Raw genomic sequence first — 12,612 nt, 5'->3', positions numbered from 1 at the left:
TGTGTCCGCAGTCTCTGGTCATCTCCTGTACTGTGTCTGCAGTCTCTGGTCATCTCCTGTACTGTGTCTGCAGTCTCTGGTCATCTCCTGTACTGTGGCCGCAGTCTCTGGTCATCTCCTGTACTGTGGCCGCAGTCTCTGGTCATCTCCTGTACTGTGGCCGCAGTCTCTGGTCATCTCCTGTACTGTGGCCGCAGTCTCTGGTCATCCCCTGAACTGTGTCCGCAGTCTCTGGTCATCTCCTGTACTGTGGCCGCAGTCTCTGGTCATCCCCTGAACTGTGTCCGCAGTCTCTGGTCATCTCCTGTACTGTGTCCGCAGTCTCTGGTCATCTCCTGTACTATGTCTGCAGTCCATTAGTTCAGAATTTTTTTTTCCTGTTTTCTGCCTCTAAAACCTAGGTGCGTCTTATGGTCAGGTGCGTCTTATGGAGCGAAAAATACGGTATATATATATATTGGCTACATCTTTTTCTGTAAATACTTTTATTGCACCATTTTGAACTTTTTAGTAATAAATCTTATTTTCTAAAAAGGGTTAAACTGTGTTGAAAAGTGAAGAACTAAAGCTCTTTAATGCAAACTATGAATCCCTGTCTCTGAAGAGCGCTACTGTGTGTTTTTAAACCTCTATATACCTCTGTTTGCGGTGACAGTGGTATACAGACGATTATTCAAACATCATAGTGTTATTGCTAATATTGGCGAGTTTCCTCCTTTTCTCTACAAAAAGGCAGTGGTGGCAGTGTGAAGGGTTAATTGCGTAATTAACCTGACCCAGTAACAATCGCTCTCAGGCTGCAGGTACATAGATTGTGGTCCATTAGCTGGAAAATCTTTGTGCAGGGTGCAGCTGAGCGTGGCATTGTTACGCACATGACAGTGCGGTTTTAGATTGGCTAGTCCTTCGGTCACGAGTTGGTGAGAAGGGCTGGGGGTCTGACGCCACGATCGTCACAATAGCTACTGTATTTTTTTACTTTTGCATTAAAAATGTGCATTATTTGATATTATGAATACACTTGAGGCTAACTGGTCTCTATGGACAGATCTTTATTTCCACCTACCCCTAACAGAGACACTCTGATTCTATCTAACAATCTTAATACTATGAACTCATTGATTTCAAACTGGGAAGGATGAATTACCTTCCCCCCTTCCCCTTTTCCCTCTTCCCACTTATTTCTTTTTTCTATGCAATATATTTACTTAGTGTTAGACACCTTTTCATGTTCCTCCCAAATTATAAATTAAAAGGGTTCTACTCATTAAGATGTGCTCTTTATATAATACTCAACCTAAACCCATGTCTTTTTTTTCTATCTTTTTTGCTATTTTATATTCTGTAATCTTTTCTGCAATACTTTGTTATGCTAATGTGTATTGAACGCCAGTTGACACTCTATCTCAGTTCCAAAGACGCAATTATTTTCCTTTCTAATTGCACTCCTAAATTTACTATTTATTTTTTATTTAAATGTAACCCGTTAACATTAAAATACAAAATTTACTGAAAAAAAAATGCACACAACTGAAAAAAATGTCATAATTACATTTATTAATTATTGCAATGCTTTGTTCCATAAATTAATGTTGGTGTCAATATAATAAATCAAATCATAGAATTGAATAGTTACACCTTGATCTACAGTGAACTAACACTAGTCAAAGTAAGAAAAATTGTATTTAAATTTTTTTTTACATATTTTTGACTGTGGAATTTATAGAAAATAAAAACAACACAAGACAATATCGCCAAAAGCCTTGTTTGTCCTAAAAAAAAAAGTTATAGGCAGGCGTGAAGAAATGCTGTAGTGCAAGAATGCTTTCTAAAATATACACTCGCCAGCCACTTTGTTAGGTACACCTTGCTAGTGCCGAGAAAATCTCTCCCACACCATTACACCACCAATATCAGCCTGAACAAGGCAGGATGGATCCACCACACCATGACACCACCACCACCACCACCACCAGACTGAACCATTGAAACAAGGCAGGATGGATCCATGCTTTCATGTTGTTTATGCCAAATTCTGACCCTACCATCTAAATGTCTCAGCAACCGGTCTACCCATTCTCCTCTGATCTCCGACATTAACAAGGCATTTTCCTCGACACAACTGCTGATCACTGGATATTTTCTCTTTTTTGGACCATTCTCTGTAAACCCTAGAGACGGTTGTGCATGAAAATCTAAGGAGATCAGTAGTTTATGAAATACTCTTAGTTCATATGCGTGTAAGGGAAGACGTCTCAATACTTTTGGCAATATGTATATATATGCATGTTGAGTTGGCCCGCCCTTTGCAGCTATAACAGCTTCAACTCTTCTGGGAAGGCCGACCACAAGGTTTAGGAGGGTGTCTATGGGAAGGTTTGACCATTCTTCCAGAAGCACATTTGTGAGGTCAGGCACTGATGTCGGGGGAGGAGGCCTGGCTCGCAGTCTGCGCTCTAATTCATCCCAAAGGTGTTCTATGGGGTTGAGGTCAGGACTCTGTGCAGGCCAGTCAAGTTCCTCCACCCCAAACTCGCTCATCCATGTCTTTATGGACCTTGCTTTGTGCACTGGTGCGCAGTCATGTTGGAACAGGAAGGGGTCATCCCCAAACTCTTCCCACAAAGTTGGGAGCATGAAATTGTCCAAAATGTCTTGATTTTTCTGACGCCTTAAGAGTTCCCGTCACTGGAACTAGGGGACCAAGCCCAATTCCTGAAAAACAACCCCACACCACAACCCCCCCTCCACCAAACTTTACACTTGGCACAATACAATCAGGCAAGTACCTTTCTGGCAACCGCCAAACCCAGACACGTCCATTGGATTGCCAGACAGAGAAATATGATTGGTCACTCAAGAGAACACGTCTCCACTGCTCTAGAGTCCAGTGGCGGTGTGCTTTACACCACGGCATCCGACGCTTTGCATTGCACTTGGTGATGGAAGGCTTGGATGCAGCTGCTCGGCCATGGAAACCCATCCCATGAAGCTCTCTACGCACTGTTGTTGGGCTCATCTGAAGGCCACACCAAGTTTGGAGGTCTTTAGCTATTGACTCTGCAGACAGTTGGCGACTTCTGCGCACTGTGCGCTTCAGCATGCGCTGATTCTGTCATGTTAAGTGGCCTACCACGTGGTGGCTGAGTTTCTGTAGTTCCCAGTTGCTTCCACTTTGTTATAATCCCACTAACAGTTGAGCGTAGAATATTAAGTAGCCAGAAAATGTCACGGATGGACTTATTGCACAGGTGGCAACCTATCACGGGACCCCGCTTGGAGTCACTGAGCTCCTGAGAGCGACCCATTCTTTCACAAATGTTTGTAGAAGCAGTCTGCATGCCTAGGGGCTTGATTGTATCCACCTGTGTCCATGGAGGGGATTGGAACACCTGAATCCAGTGATTTAGAGGGGTGTCCGAATACATTTGGCAATAAAGTGTATATGTATAAGTGTACAGTATAACCATACATTATTGTTGTTTCTGCAAAAATGGGCCCATGTAATTAAAAAATGATCTCGTCCATAGGTGTACAAGTATTGGCGCTGAAGTTGGTAAAGACTATAGATTTGTTTTTCCTGTGTTGAGATGTATAGCCCACAACAACCACCAAACACCCAACTGCTGTATATTTATACATAAAAGTGACTACAGGAAATGGCTGTTGGTTTTTGTTTCTCTCATTGCGGCCTCTGCTCACTTTAGCTCAGCCTTTCTCAATGTTTTTTACCTTCATGGAACCCTGGAAATAATGTTTAAGTCTTGGGGAACCACTGATAAAACCAATCAATTGGACAACACTCTTGCTTCAGTGGCCAGTTGCTCCTCTTACAGCGGTGTTCAGAAGGCAGCTGGATTTGCCAAATGTTGTTGCCCCAGAACTATGGAGGCACCATCAAAAAGGAGGTCAATCAGCCACAGCTCAAGGAACCTCCAGCAACCTCTGGAGGAACACAATTATATCTGTATGGTCCTCCCGCTCTCTAGGTCCCCTATTAGTTTATACTAAAAAGCTGCTAGCACCTTACCATATACCCGATGGAAAATGACAAATTGAAGACCCCCCTAGAAATAAATTAGGTGATTATGGGTGAACAAAACACACAATTACAAAGTAAATATATATATATTTTGGTTTGCAACAAACTAACTGCCATCCATGACCTCTTTATCTCCCGCTCCCTCAACCTCCTAGCCATCACCGAAACCTGGGTACAGGCCACCGACTCTACCTCCCCTGCGGCACTCTCTCATGGAGGTCTCATCTGGTCCCATTCACCAAGACTGGGCGGTCACAAAGGTGGTGGTGTCGGCCTGCTCCTATCACCGCTGAGCACCTTCCAGGTCCTCCCTAACCCCCCCTCCCTAACCTTCTCCTCCTTCGAGGCTCACTGCATCCGGCTCTTCTCACCCACCCCCTTAAGGATCGCAGTGATCTACAGGCCCCCCGGATCCATAGCCCGCTTCCTGGATGACTTCGCCGCCTGGCTTCCCTTCTTCCTCTCCTCTGAGCTACCGACCATCATCCTCGGGGACTTCAACATCCCCATCAACGACCACACCCCAGCTACCTCTCAACTCCTCCACCTAACCACCTCCTTCGCGCTCACACAACACACTCAATCCTCCACCCACATCAATGGGAACACCCTGGACCTCGTCTTCTCCCACCTCTGTACCCTTAACCACTTCACTAACACCCCCTTCCCTCTCTCCGACCACCACCTCCTCACGTTCTCCATCTCCCCTTCCCCTAACTCCCCCCCCCCAGTGCGCCAAACCATCACCAGCCGCAACCTCCGCAACCTGCACCCGGCCCCCCTCCACTCAGCTGCCGACCGCTTGCACGACAGCATCCTTCCACTGTCATGTCCTGACCTAGCCACCACCGCGTACAACGACTCACTATCAGCCACCCTAGACTCTCTGGCACCCCTAACCACACGCAACATCAAACCCAGACCGCTCCAACCATGGCAGAACGACCACACTAAATGCCTCAAACGTCGCAGTCGTGCGCTGGAGAGACTATGGCGCAAAACCAGGTCCCCTCATGCATTCTCCCTCTACAAATCTGCCTTCCTCACCTACACCTCCTCCCTCCACGCCGCCAAGCAGGCCTACTTCGTTGACCTGATCAACACCCTCTCAAACTGCCCTCGCCGACTCTTCTCCACCTTCAACTCCCTGCTCTCTCCCCCCCCTCCTCCACTCAGTACCTCACTTACCGCCCACGAGATTGCCACTCATCTCCATAGCAAGATTGACGCAATCCGCAAGGACATAGTCAACTTGCAGTCTACCTCCCCATCTAGCCTCCCCCCTTCCATCACCCTCTCATCTCTCCCCTCCTCTGACCTTGCAACGGCACTGCCCCCCACCACACCCAAGGCCCTGCCTACCGTAACCCCCCCATCACTGCACTCCTTCAGCCCTACTACCACTGAGGAAGTCACCAGAGTCTTCTCAGAAGCCCGCCTCACTACCTGCCCCCTGGACCCTATCCCCTCTCAACTCCTCCGGTCACCCCCCTCTTCCCTCATCCGCTCCCTTACCCACATCTTCAATCTCTCCCTCGCTACTGGCGTCTTCCCCTCCCCCCTAAAACATGCGCACATCACCCCCATACTCAAAAAGCCCTCCCTGGACCCCACTGACCTCAACAACCTCAGACCAATTTCCCTGCTGCCACTCATGTCCAAGCTCCTTGAGCGCTTGGTCTACGATCGCCTAAGCGCCCACCTAACTGACAACAACCTCCTTGACCCACTACAGTCTGGCTTCCGTCCCCTACACTCCACCGAAACTGCCCTCCTCAAAATCACCAACGATCTACTAACCGCCAAAGCCAAAGGCGACTACTCTGTCCTCCTCCTCCTAGACCTCTCTGCGGCTTTTGACACAGTCGACCACCCCCTCCTCCTTAATAAACTACTCTCCCTTGGCATCAGAGACACCGCTCTCTCTTGGTTCTCGTCCTATCTATCCCAACGCTCCTTCAGCGTTTCCTACAACGGCGCCACCTCCTCTTCCCTCCCCCTCTCTGTTGGGGTCCCCCAGGGCTCTGTCCTTGGACCCCTTCTCTTCTCCATCTACACCTGCTCCCTTGGCAAACTCATACACTCCCACGGCTTCAACTACCACCTCTATACTGATGATACTCAAATCTACCTATCCACCCCTCACCTCACCCCCACATTCTCCGCCCGCATCACTCACCTCCTAAACGACATCTCTGACTGGATGTCGCTCCATTTCCTCAAACTCAACCTCTCCAAAACCGAGCTTCTCGTCTTTCCCCCTTCCCGTGCCCCCCCCCATCCTTTCCATCACTACCAACAACACCACCATCAATCCCGCCCAGCAAGCCAAGGTCCTTGGCGTCATTCTGGACTCAAACCTTTCCTTCCAACCTCATGTCAAATCACTCACAAATACATGCAGGCTCCACCTTCGCAACATCGCCAAAATACGCTCCTTCCTTACCCCAGACACCACTAAACTACTCGTTCACTCCCTGATTATCTCACGCCTTGACTACTGCAACTCCCTCCTCACCGGCCTACCCCAGTGCAAACTCTCCCCGCTTCAGACCATCCTGAACTCAGCTGCCAGACTCATCCACCTCACCAGCCGCTCCACCTCTGCCACCCCCCTCTGCCTCTCCCTCCACTGGCTCCCCATTGCCCAACGCATTAAATTCAAACTGCTCACTCTGACCTATAAAGCCATTCACAACACTGCCCCTAACTACCTCACCGACCTGATTCCGAAGTACCACCCTACCCGTACCCTTCGCTCTTCACAGGACCTCCTTCTATCTTGCTCCCTGGTCTCCTCCTCCCACGCACGACTGCAAGACTTCTCCAGGTCCTCCCCCATCCTCTGGAACTCACTACCCCAATCCATCAGACTGTCACCTTCCCTCCTCACCTTCAGGCGCTCCCTGAAAACCCACCTCTTCAGGGAAGCCTACCCCACCCTCACCTAACAGCCGCTGCCCTTCCCTCCTCCTACCACTCCATCCCCCACAGCCATTTCCTCCTGTACCTCTACCCCCTCCCTCCTAGATTGTAAGCTCGAAAGAGTAGGGCCCTCTTACCCCTTGTGTGCTGTTTGATGTTACTGTACTGTTTCATGTATTGTCCCCCCTCTATTGTACAGCGCTGAGCAAACCCTTTGGCGCTATATAAACTCGATAAATAAATAAAATAAATAAATATATATTACTTCTTTTTGAATTGTGCCCCAAAAAAAAAACGTGATATGATCCTATTGAGGAACCCAAAATTCAGTGATACAAATACAACACAAATAATATTCTGCAACTGATTAGTTGCTATAGGAAATGCTCCCAAAATGTAAGTGTTCACAGTGAACATAATAAAGGATAGGTGGAAGTGAAAAAATAAAATATAAATAAATGAATAAATAGTAGAAACTGGTGTGGAAAAATAAACAGCAAAGCAGGGGCAGACTGACCATTTGTAAACTCGGGCACTGCCCGAGGGTCCAGGGTCAGTAGGGGGCCCCATGAGATGCCCCTGGTACCTTTTTCATAGGCTTTTTTGAGTTTGGGCAAGGACACAGGGGCCCCATGATCCCCTATTGCCCGGGGGCCCCATGAGTTGTCAGTCCGCCCCTGCCCCCATCCTCTGCCCTTCCATCAGTGACCCCCATCCTCTGCCCTTCCATCAGTGACCCCCGTCCTCTGCCCTTCCATCAGTGACCCCCGTCCTCTGCCCTTCCATCAGTGACCCCCGTCCTCTGCCCTTCCATCAGTGACCCCGTCCTCTGCCCTGCCATCAGTGACCCCCGTCCTCTGCCCTGCCAGCAGTGACCCCCGTCCTCTGCCCTTCCAGCAGTGACCCCCATCCTTTGCCCTTCCATCAGTGACCTCCGTCCTCTGCCCTGCCAGCAGTGACCCCCGTCCTTTGCCCTTCCATCAGTGACCCCTGTCCTCTGTCCTGCCAGCAGTGACCCCTGTCCTTTGCCCTTCCATCAGTGACCCCTGTCCTCTGCCCTGCCAGCAGTGACCCCCGTCCTTTGCCCTTCCATCAGTGACCCCCGTCCTCTGCCCTTCCATCAGTGACCCCCGTCCTCTGCCCTTCCATCAGTGACCCCCGTCCTCTGCCCTTCCATCAGTGACCCCCGTCCTCTGCCCTTCCATCAGTGAACCCCTGTCCTCTGCCCTTCCATCAGTGACCCCCATCCTCTGCCCTTCCATCAGTGACCCCTGTCCTCTGCCCTTCCATCAGTGACCCCTGTCCTCTGCCCTTCCATCAGTGACCCCCGTCCTCTGCCCTTCCAGCAGTGACCCCCGTCCTCTGCCCTTCCATCAGTGACCCCTGTCCTCTGCCCTTCCATCAGTGACCCCTGTCCTCTGCCCTGCCAGCAGTGACCCCCATCCTCTGCCCTTCCATCAGTGACCCCCATCCTCTGCCCTTCCAGCAGTGACCCCCATCCTCTGCCCTTCCAGCAGTGACCCCCATCCTCTGCCCTTCCAGCAGTGACCCCCATCCTCTGCCCTTCCATCAGTGACCCCCATCCTCTGCCCTGCCAGCAGTGATCCCGTCCTCTGCCCTGTCAGTACACCCCTGCTGCAAAGTAATTTCTGCAACACACATCTATTACTGAAATCCGCTGAATCTTACGGATCCAAGTGAGATTTGCGAAAAAAATAAATGAACGTGAAATCACAACACAGTGACCCCCTAAATCAGGGGTATGTGAAATAGGTTGTGTATAAGTGACATAAATAATATGAACACAATGGGTCATTAATATCATACAAAAGAGCCGATGGCGACAAGTCCCATGAACTACATATACTCCAGCCAAAAAACGTGAAAACCAATACACCTAAAAACGGTGAAGGTGTCTTGTAGTTCTTAAATAGTGCTGGTATTGTGAAGGTGAATACGCAATGTAATAAGATCCAACACTAGGCGAAATGCCCCCTCACCTCCATGAAGTGACCCTGCAGGGCCAGAAAGCCTTTCTCATATATTATCGCATCAACCAGGAACCAGGATCCACTTCCACAGATATCAGGTCAGCAGATGGGTCAATCCCCCTCACTGGTGGATATCAGCACAGCAGGAACCCTCCCAGAGCAGTAAGTATAGGAACAGCCAAAACTCCTACAGCCGGAAGGAATGGAACAATCAAATGCCCGCTCACATGTAATGAATATCATACAAGCTTTAACCGGTTCCCGCCCGGCCAATAGCACAAAGGCGGCAGGGCGAGCAACACATGGCGTCCTTTCAGGCATGCGCAGTGCGCCTGCCCGCAGGGCCGCTCTGCTGCACGATCTGTCACCGGCCATGTACCACGGACACGGCCGATGATACATCTGAGTACCAGCCCCGTTTCCAGTACCATGTGACCTGCTGTGACCAATCATAGCAGGTCACATGACAGTTGTATGCAATGGATGGCTTCCTTTCATGCCATCCATTGTATACAAGTGTGTCTAGCTGTGAATGGTCACAGCGATCACATGCACAAGCTGGGCCAATCACAGCCCATCTGTGTCATGTGATTAGCCTTGGCCAAATCACAGCTAGGCACAAAAAAAGAAACCCTGAATGAATTGATGCCAGAAATTCTTTGCTATAAGCAAATAGCGTAAAAAAAAAAAAAAATACTGATCACTTTCCCAAAGTAGTACAATGTTACTATGGCAACATTATACTACTTTGGTCATAGTGAAATATGAAAAAGAAATCTTAAAAAAAAGAGAAAAAAATGTCATAAAAAATTAAAACTAATAAAAAAAAAAAAAAAATTATAATTTTTTTTTTTGTACTGTCACCAGTCAGTGTCCCTGATCACCGTCATACCAGTTATATGATGACGCTGTACTGCACTGGTGACAGTATGTAAAAAAAAAAAATAGTGAAAATAATTTTTTACATTTTTTCATTTTCCAAAAAATTATGACTAAAAAATTAAAACTTCAAAAAACTCGCCATGCCTCTTATGAAATATGTTGGATTGTCTACTTTGCAAAAAGTGGTCATTTGGGGGATATCTGTACTGTCCTGACATTTGGGGGACATCTGTACTGTTCTGACATTTGGGGGATATCTGTACTGTTCTGATATTTGGGGGTATCTGTACTGTTCTGATATTTGGGGGTATGTGTACTGTTCTGACATTTGGGGGTATCTGTACTGTTCTGACATTTGGGGGATATCTGTACTGTTCGGACATTTGGAGGGATATCTGTACTGTCCTGACATTTGGGGATATCTGTACTGTTCTGACATTTGGGGGGATATCTGTACTGTTCTGACATTTGGGGGATATCTGTACTGTTCTGACATTTGGGGGATATCTGTACTGTTCTGACATTTGGGGGGATATCTGTACTGTTCTGACATTTGGGGGGATATCTGTACTGTTCTGACATTTGGGGGATATCTGTACTGTCCTGACATTTGGGGGATATCTGTACTGTTCTGACATTTGGAGGATATCTGTCCTGACATTTGGGGGATATCTGTACTGTCCTGACATTTGGGGGATACCTGTACTGTTCTGACATTTGGGGGATATCTGTACTGTCCTGACATTTGGGGGATATCTGTACTGTTCTGACATTTGGAGGATATCTGTCCTGTTCTGACATTTGGGGGGATATCTGTACTGTCCTGACATTTGGGGGATATCTGTACTGTTCTGACATTTGGGGGATATCTGTACTGTTCTGACATTTGGGGAACTTTTAGCACAAGATGCTAATAGATCTATTTACATATAGCGTGCACTTACATTACAAATCCTGGACCATAACTCCTAATACACCTCATATGGATGGCTGGGTATTAATAGATAAACTACATAAATGAAAAACTTTGCAAATATAGTACAGAACCTGTATACATCTATATATATATTGCCATTAAAAAGACCTTTATTAGAAGGGGGTCTAAATCTTTAAATGGATAAAACTAACCTCATGTTAAAGTATGTTTAATTGTATATAAAACTATTTATTCATTAAAAAATAAATAATAATAAAAAATAATAAAAATATAACAAAATTATAAAAATATATAAAAAACTCACGTAAAACCTATATACTGTATTTATCATAAATTTATATAATTAATGGTTAGTGTAATACGGGAAATCACTTGTAATCTAATGGCCACTTATCTATTTCAATGTTATAAATTAAAGATTAATATTTTGAAAAAATGGGAAAGTGGGGTAGTAAAATCATCACAATTATGACAAATCACGGCTTGAACTATCTTGCTTTGCACGTAATGAGTCTATCTCATATATTAGTTTCACCTTTTAAGTTGCATTACTGAAATAAATTAACTTTTGCCCCATATTCTAATTTTTCGAGTTTCACCTGTATACAAATTTTGGATTTTCAGGTAATATATCCATTAGCATTCTATCTGCTTTAACCACATGCTGCCCTGCCACTGTAGAAATACGGCGGCAGGGCGGCACTGGCAGGCAAAACCACATTTTAAAACGCGTGTTTTGTAAACAGATAGGAGGTGTGCGCGAGGCGCTCCACCGCCCTATCTGTCCCGCTGATCACCGCCGTGGATGTCAGTCGTTGGGTCACAGCCGGTCTTTACCGGCTGTTTCCCGGCGATCGGCAGCAAACAGTGACAGAGAGCACAGCTGCAGTAGCTGTGCTGTCTGTCACTTCCCTGACAGCTCGAGGACGAGCTGATCGAGAAAGAAGAGTTTCTCTCTCTCGATCAGCCTTGTCCCGTGCAGCACACACCCCCGCCCCGCCCCCTAGTAAAACACTCCCCTCACACAGTTAACCCTTCCCTGCAAAATAAAGTTAACCCCTTCCTCCCCAGTGCCATTAGTACAGTGTCAGTGTTTTTTTTTTTTTGCACTGATCACTGTATTAGTGTTTTTGGGGATGTCAGTGACCCCAAGTCAGTACCCCCCAATGTCAGAATGTCCGCCGCAGTCCCGCAGTCCCGCCATAAGTCGCTGGTCGCTGCCATAAGTCACTGATCGCCACCACAAGTCGCTGATCGCCGCCATAAGTCACTGATCGCCGCCATACATAATTCGCTGATCGCCGCCATTATTAGTATAAAAAAAACCCAAAAAATCCCAGTATCTTTCCCGCCATTTGTAAACGCTATAACTTTCACGTAAACCAATTAATTTACACTTATTGGGTTTTTTTTTAGCAAAGACATGTCACAGAATGCATTTTGGCAGAAATTTATTACTAAATTTGATTTTTGCATTTTTTTTTACTGGACATGTTTTATAGCAAAAAGTCCAAAATATTGTTTTTTTTCCCTCAAAATTGTCAGCTTTTTTTTTATAGCGCAAAAAATAAAAACCGCACAGGCAATCAAATACCACCGAAAGAAAGCTCAATTTGTGGGGAAAAAAAGGATGTAAATGTAATTTATGTACCGTATTGCATGACCGCGCAATTGTCCGTTAAACTAGTGCAGCGCTGTATAGCAGAAAAATGGCGTAAATTGCAGTATCTATCCCATAGTTTGTAGACGCTATAACTTCCACACAAAGCAATCAATATACACTCATTGGGATTTTTTTTTATCAAAAACATGGAGCAGAATACATTTTGGCCTAA

Source organism: Staurois parvus, unplaced genomic scaffold (assembly GCF_062004578.1).
Source record: "Staurois parvus isolate SC_StPar_1 unplaced genomic scaffold, SC_StPar_1.0 ptg000948l, whole genome shotgun sequence".
NCBI lineage: Eukaryota > Metazoa > Chordata > Amphibia > Anura > Ranidae > Staurois > Staurois parvus.
The sequence above is the reverse complement of the archived record's forward strand: the minus strand, read 5'-3'. Positions refer to the sequence as shown.